General features: G+C 40.4%; 1 long non-coding RNA gene across 1 annotated transcript; it reads right to left on the minus strand.

Moving 5' to 3' along the window:
• Nucleotides 1-2047: 2047 nt before the first annotated feature.
• On the minus strand, nucleotides 2048-5540 carry LOC121813878. Its single transcript, XR_006053939.1, has 5 exons — nucleotides 5360-5540; nucleotides 5082-5140; nucleotides 2483-2689; nucleotides 2269-2379; nucleotides 2048-2151 (listed from the first exon to the last, which is right to left on the minus strand). It is a non-coding gene; the product is annotated as an uncharacterized LOC121813878 (long non-coding RNA).
• Nucleotides 5541-7862: the final 2322 nt, after the last annotated feature.

Consider the following 7862-nt stretch of genomic DNA (forward strand, 5'->3'; position numbering starts at 1 on the left):
TGTCAACACATCTGAATCAAATGATTAGTTCATTCCCAGGCCTCTGGAGAAGTTCAAGACATGTTGAGGAGGTAATTTAGCCATTTGAATCAGCTGTGTCTAAAACCTGCAGGACACCGGCACTTGAGAAACAAAAAGAGACACCGTCATCAGTCAATCGCCACCATCTGTGGCTCACCTGCATCCCAGTACTGCCCCCTGAGCTCACTGCACCACGTCTACCCTGCAGCTGAGCCAGGGACCAAACTCCTGCCACATACAGCATTGGACATTTTTCACAATGGCTTCTTCCCCTCTATGCTGTGTATTATACACCAACACACTTCAAACATTTTCCCATATACATAATTATTCCATACTGCAGTAATCATGCTCAGCATATGGTAAATGGCCTGCATTTGTATGGCGCTTTTCTAGTCCCTAAGGACCCCAAAGCACTTCACACTACATTCAGTCATTCACACTCACATTCACACACTGGCGATGGCAAGCTACATTGTAGCCACAGCTGCCCTGGGGCGCACTGACAGAGGCGAGGCTGCCGGACACTGGCGCCACCGGGCCCTCTGACCACCACCAGTAGGCAAACATGGGGTTAGTATCTTGCCCAAGGATATTTGGCATGCAGCCAGGAGGCAGCCTGGGATCGAACCACCGACCTTCTGATTAGTGGCTGACCTGCTCTGCCACCTGAGCTACAGCCACCCAGCATAAATGAATTGGAAAGATTTTGACATTGGTATGTTATGTTAAACAAAACATTTTGAGATAAATGTACCTGATGGTGGTTTTATTTTCCCTACTGGTGACTCCCATGATGCAGTGGGGCTCCAGTCACTCCAGGCTCCCTCGCGGTGCCGAAAAATAGACCGCACACGAACTCGTGCCTCGTACCTCTCGCCTTGTATCAGCAAATCTGGCTCCAGCTCTGCCTTGCACTCCTGCTCACACTGAATGCCAACTTTTTTGTGCACAGCAGGATCCTGACACACAGAAACCAGTGCGGGGTTGAGAACGAATCTTGTTTCACATGTGAACTTTCATGATCTCAACTTTATACTTAAACTTGTTCACATTGTGTCATAAAATCTAAACTTACACTCCATGACTGATCCTGCTTCTTCCACTCGACTTCACTTCTGTATGAACTGATCCTTTCATGTTCGGGGACTTGGGACAACCAGGAAACAGACGTGAAGTTGACTTTTGGCTCTGCAGGAGGATTCACCTTTACTGCAAGATCACACACACAGTTGTTTTAGGTCACCATGAATAGCTCGCACTGTAAATCACAAAGAGCCAGTATTTATACTGTAGATTACACTCACTGTGACAGGATGGCATGAAGGAAGTGATTAAACTCTGCTTCATTTGGTTGCAGCTCAGATTAAGGGACAACTCATGGAAAGACAGAAACTGGAAAAAAATGTTTGAAAAATATTTACTGTTAGAAAACATTGAGTGAGAACAATATAGAAGTCTTTTGTTTGGCAAACTTCAAATTTGATTTAAAGTAAAACAATTGGAGTCACAAATATCCAATCAGATAATAGAGTTGGTAAAAACAAAGAGCAGCATAAAGAGAAGAGATGAAGCTTCTTTTAGACAGAGGATGACCTGAGTGCATCAAGCAGAAGATCTAGTAAAAATAGTTAATGAGATTACTGGTTACATTTGAAAGGAGTGTTATACATTTTTTGAGCTTTCTTGCTGAGAATGACATTACTGAGACCGCTCCATGTCTGTACAGAAGCCATAAAAACTTCACCTTAGTTTCAAATACACAACAGGGAAAAGTAAACCAACCTCTTAGCAGCTGCGCTTATAGTACGAATTTAAACATGCAAGCTGATTTCCCTCTCATCATATGCACAGGATTTTCAGAAAACATAATCTCTGACATTGACCGGATAAAAAACTATTTGGAAGGAGTCAGTGACTGCCCCGAGGCTTTCCGTAGAATATTAGATCTCACTTCTAATTAAAATACAAACTGAGATATAGGATATATGATTTTATCTCGGGGGCTCAGAAATAATTTGATTTCTTTACACACTCACAGTGCTTTTCTTTTCAAAGATCAGGGAGCACTTCTTTAGCGCTGGTCTGGAGACGTCAACAGACTTTAGGTCACAGGAAGCGCTGTAAGAACTGAGAAGAGGAATATTAATTAGATTTTCCTGCAGATGGCGTTACTGATGACATCTATGATTTCTGTTATGTGAGTTTTATGTGTTGAGCTTTTCTCTTTGTGATTGAGGTCCTTACATGTAGCGAGATTTATAGTGAGCATGTATGGTGCATGCAGTGTCATCAGACACGTATTGCTGTTCCACAAACATGTGATGTTTCTATTGTAGTCAGTGTAGCAAGTGAGATCTGTGAGAATTAAAACAGGAGAGATTAAATGAAAATGAGTAAATATGTCAAACAACAGATCTTAAAATCAGTTAAACATGAATAAAGAGGAATAAAGACTAACTCTCTGGAAGCCTGGGACACTCATCACTTGTGCAGAGCAGCAGCACAGGCAGCAGAATAAACAGGGAAAGGCTTTTCTTATTTCTCTCCATTAAGTCGACAGTTTTCTTTCTTAGAGGCTGCTGGGATGGTGACTCGTGACTGTGACTGGAAGACTTGAAGGACTAGTTGCTTTAGGTATTGACTGACTGCTTTGATTCTTCTCATCCTGCAAAGGTAACCACATGAAATAAAATGTTACCATGTTAGCAACATGATTAGAGACGACACAGTTTTATTTCTCCAAACAGTCAACATCAACCCACATAGAAGAAAAACAGCTGGCTACAGATAAACACATTATAGCGGCACAAATAATTTGTGTGGCATCAGATTTGATGCAGAACAGCTGATTGTTCTGTGAATAGTTTGAAACAGCGAGGTGTGGACTCGAGTCACATGACTTGGACTCGAGTCAGACTCGAGTCATTAATTTTATGACTTTAGACTTGACTTGAAAAAATGTTCTAAGACTTGTGACTTGACTTGGACTTTTACACCAATGACCTGGGACTTGAATTGGACTTGAACCGGTTTACTTGAAAAGACTTGATATTTTACCCCAAATATAAAATTTAACATGCATATTATATAGAGATTGAAAATGTGACGTCATTCAGGGGTAAAACCGCAAAGGATTCTGGGAACTCGTGGCAAGAGGTACTAGCGCACGCAGGCTTTCAATTGAAATCAGTTACACAGCGATAAAAAGAAACACAAAAATGTCAAGAAGCTGTTGTATTATTAACTGCAATAGCCGGTCGCATGACAGCCACGGGAAGCCGACGGGTAAAGAGATCGGTTGTTATCGGATTACGTCGTTGAAGAGAAATTGTTCGAGCCATGTTTCCGAAGTAACAAAGAGGCGACGGATGGCCTGGATTGCAGCCATTCAAAGACCAAATATAACGTCCCAGAACCCTCCAGCTCACAGGTTAGTCTGCTCCAAGCATTTCCACAAAGGTCAGTCTGCTGTTGTAGTTAATGCGTCATTTTCATAACATAATTGGTGATATAGGTTACAAGCAAGTCTGGCGCTGAACAGAAATTGTCGCGCTATGCTCCTTTATTTATTGTGCATAAATAGTGAATTGTCCTGACACAATATTGCGTTTCGCTTCTGTTATTATGGTACATTGACAAAAACATATACTTTTATTCACAGGATAAAACAGTTTTTGTATCACTAATTGCCCAGTACGATTACAGCATACAGTATTATTGTCACTGCTACATTTCTGTGATGCTACCAGAAATTATTTCCACTACTAATTAATTACCGTTGAGCTCAAAGGTCCTATTAATAAACGGTTAACGAATGTGTATTTATGAAGACGATTTGTGAGACTGGTAAACTTATGATACGTACGATGGTCTTTCGTTCTACACGGTGCATTTCAAGGTCCTGTACCCATCCGTCGGTAAACTGTACCTGGGCTTGTTGCAGTGACCTGAAGTTACTAAACTTCATGAGTGTATGCACTCACTCCAAGAACCGTGTAATTATAAATATGCATATAAATATGCTAAGATGAGATAGCTGACTTCATCTAACTAGCAAATGTTGTCCAGGCTACGTTGGTGATGCAGTTTTTTTTAATGTGTATGATATTTTTGTCATGCGATTTTAAAGCCGGTCCTACAACCGCATCCAAGAATAACATGCAGCTTATCTCAGAACTGTCGGTGAAAATTATTCTTGGAGCTAGGTTTAATTGAGCTGCATTTTATAGAGGTGCAATTTCACAATTTGTGTATATTTTCTAAGTTCACTATTTTGTCATGTGTTGAGAAAAACACAGATTTAAATTACATGGTCTAATATTTACATTTAGCATAACTGCAACATTCTTTTTTCGTTTTTTTTTTAAAGACTCGAAAGGACTTGAAATTCAAAATTTCAGACTTGTGACTTTACTTGGACTTTTACACCAGTGACTTGAGACTCGACTCTGACTTGCCTGACATTACTTGAGACTTGAGGATAAAGACTTGAGACTTACTTGAGACTTGCAAAACAATGACTTGGTCCCACCTCTGGTTTCAGATCCTGCCTCAGTTTGTAAAACTAAAAGCAGTGATGATGTAATCCAGACTCCTACTGTGTATACTAAGGAGCACCTAAACTTACTGTGTTTTAATTTACTTTCATCCATTTTCTTCTACTTATCCGATCTAGCATCGCAGCGATGAAAGCTAGAGTCTATCTCAGCTGGCACGGGTCGAGGGGTAAGGTGCACCCTGGACAAGTCACTTTACTATATAATACAAAGTGCTGTTCAGCAACTGTTATTGTGGTTTGGAGACATCTACATAAAATGAAATTGAATTGAAATCATAATTTACATGAAGCGCTTCAAAAATTAATGTTTCCATTGGTGTTGCATTTGTGGTCTTTTCTTTCAGACATGCGTCTCTACCACAGCCTAACAAATTGTCACTGAATCTTAAACTGAACAACATTTAGTAAAACATTTTTAATATTGTAATTGTAATAATACAATTGTCTTATAAAAATAATAATAGCTGTACATTAAAAGACTTCAGTCAGTGACACTTACCTGCTGGCTGAGCTGCAACTGATCTGCTTCCAACTGCTGACTTAATTTCACCTGATATCCTGTCAAAGAGCATCACATGAGGGTGTTACTTTGTTTACGTATCAAATGTAACCAACTAAACTGACAAGACAAAAAAGGGTGAAAAGTCTTTTGATCACAACCCACAGAGCTCTTCTGACGAACATTTGAGCTTCTGAGTGTTTCACTTGAGGCCTTGTAACCCTTTAGTTTCATCTAATCTGATTCTTCAACTTATAAACGGTTGTATATAACAGTACCTGCAGTGCACCTGTCTGTATAACTCTGAGCTGATAACTTCAAGCATGCAGCATCAGGTGGAAACTGGCTGTTCTGGGTTGTTGCTTCAGTTTTTCATCTTCCTTGACTATAGTACAGCCTGTCAGTTCCCCCACCCTGTTGTATTTTTGACCACACACACGCACACACACACACACACACAAACACACTCACACACACACACTAGAACACACACACACGACACACACACACACACGCACACACACACACTGCACTATTTATAAGTATTAGCAGTAGCTCCCTTTGCATGTGGACCACACTGACATTTAAACTGTGTGTTTGTGTGGATTTGTACTTTTTGTGGTTTTGCAGCCAAGAGCAAGCTGCCCCACAAACACTCACATCCTCACCTAATGTCTTCACATTATGCATTAATTGACTTTAAGCATTTTATCTTTGCAAGAACACATTTCAAACAAACTTTTCTTTTCATAGTGCTCAATACAAACATATTAAGTTTAAACAGCATAGTACTGAAGTTGGTTTAGATTCTCATTCACATAATAAATATCACGTCACATTAGATACTCCAGCTCTGCTGGGGACTCAAAGGAATCTGTGCAGCTATCTGTCTCTACTGGGGGGTCCGAGGGGCCCGTCCAGCCATCTGTCTCCGCTGGAGGGTCTTAGGGGTCAGGCGCGGCCTGTTGGTCCTGCTCGTTTTTGTCCACATCCAGCACGTCCTGCTCATCCAGGTCCACCACCACACCATTGCCGGCCACTTTCTAGGCCATCAGTTAAGGGTCTTTGCCATGACGGACGGCCTCCAGACCTACTCAGTCACTGCTGACATCTTCCACGCGGCCAGCCCCGTGAACTGCACTGTTTTGGACCCCTGTACAGTCACCCTCCAGATGGCCCCCCTAAGCTGTTTTGTGAACTGTTTCCTGGGCTTCAGTGCCTTTGGACTTTTTGCTTTGAACTATTTTGTGAGCTCCGGTGTTTCTGGTGGCCTTTTTGTTTTGGATTTGGATTTAATTAGCCCAGCAGTGTCTTAGTAAGTCATGCTAATAGACCATTACTTTTATTTTAATGGATCTTTATGTTCTAACTCATTCTCTTCATTTTGAAAGAGGTGTGAAGCATATGTTCTCTTTATTTATGTTAAGTTTTCTGACTTTTGGACTTCCCCTTACTAAGAGGTGACACTCTCTTATTGCTTTCTTTTTGCCTCAGAAGCAAGAAAACCACAAATACACACTAAAAGCTCAAACCACATCCTAACCCTCTTCTCATTCAGAAAACAAATTTTTTCCACTAATACAAAAAAAAAAAAAGTCATTCACTACCCAGAAAGTCTGTTTTCCTTCCTTTCTTATTCTGTTTTTTCTTTACATGAGTGGTTGAGGGGCATCTGGGGCCACAGCTTCAAACAGGTGGTAAAGGATCTATTATCAGCCATACTAGCATTCAATACAAAAACTAATTCTGGGATGCATTACAAAAATTACTGATAATATTACATAATAATCACTTTGAGTACTCGCCAGAAACTGCATTAGGTAGCTATTCACTGGAACTCTTCAAATGATGAAAGACGCTGATGCAAGTGAAGGAGGCCATCATTAAGATGTCAAAGCAAAATGAATCAATCAGAGAGAGATAGGAAAAGCTGAAAAGCAGGAGTACCCAAATCAAGTAGTAGATCTATAAGTAGTTATAGTAGTAGTGGTCGATTCTTTAAAAAAAGAAAAAAGGAATGCAGAAAAACTAAACTAAAGTGCAACATTTAAAGAGGTACCACTGTCAAAGACATTCAATAGATGCCTTCATGAATGTAAATGCAGAGTTCATGTGGGTAGTCACCTTCCTTAACTCAAACGTTAGGGAAGGTGGTAGGGAAGCAGACTCAGCAGACATTTCAGGTTTCCAGAGGTGAGCAATTTATTTACAGTGAACCCCATCCTACATGAAACTTAACAAAACCTGTGATGTGTGACATCATCAGCACTTTAAAACGAGGAAATGCTAGGCGGGTCTTTCCCCAAACCTGACTTACATGAAGACTGAAACGAAAGAACAAAGTAAGTATGAACAAACAACTTAATCTGTAACATAATAAAATGTAAAGAAACATGTATCTGACTATTTGCCTTAATTTGCAGAATGCTTGATTTGCCGGCAACAGAATGCTTACACAAACAAACCCGGGATAGTTAGTGCAGCAATGTTACTTTGACAAATAGCAAATCATAGCAAATAAATACACAGACAGAATAATGTGCATAATGTGCAAAAAAAAGGTCAACACATCTGGGACAAATGGAGAGCATTACAACTGCTCATCCACTTTGTCACAGCTTACAACAAGATGCAAACAGCTGGTTACACTCAGGAATTGTCATGGCTACTGAACGGACTCACGCGCAGACAGTTCTTTTCAAGGAAACACAAAAGGGGATTTATTTACAATGGGGATCACCTTAGTGCAAAATATATGTACAGTGAGTTGGGAGGGGGTCC

Source organism: Haplochromis burtoni, unplaced genomic scaffold (assembly GCF_018398535.1).
Source record: "Haplochromis burtoni strain Fernald_Lab_line unplaced genomic scaffold, NCSU_Asbu1 Contig_3197, whole genome shotgun sequence".
NCBI lineage: Eukaryota > Metazoa > Chordata > Actinopteri > Cichliformes > Cichlidae > Haplochromis > Haplochromis burtoni.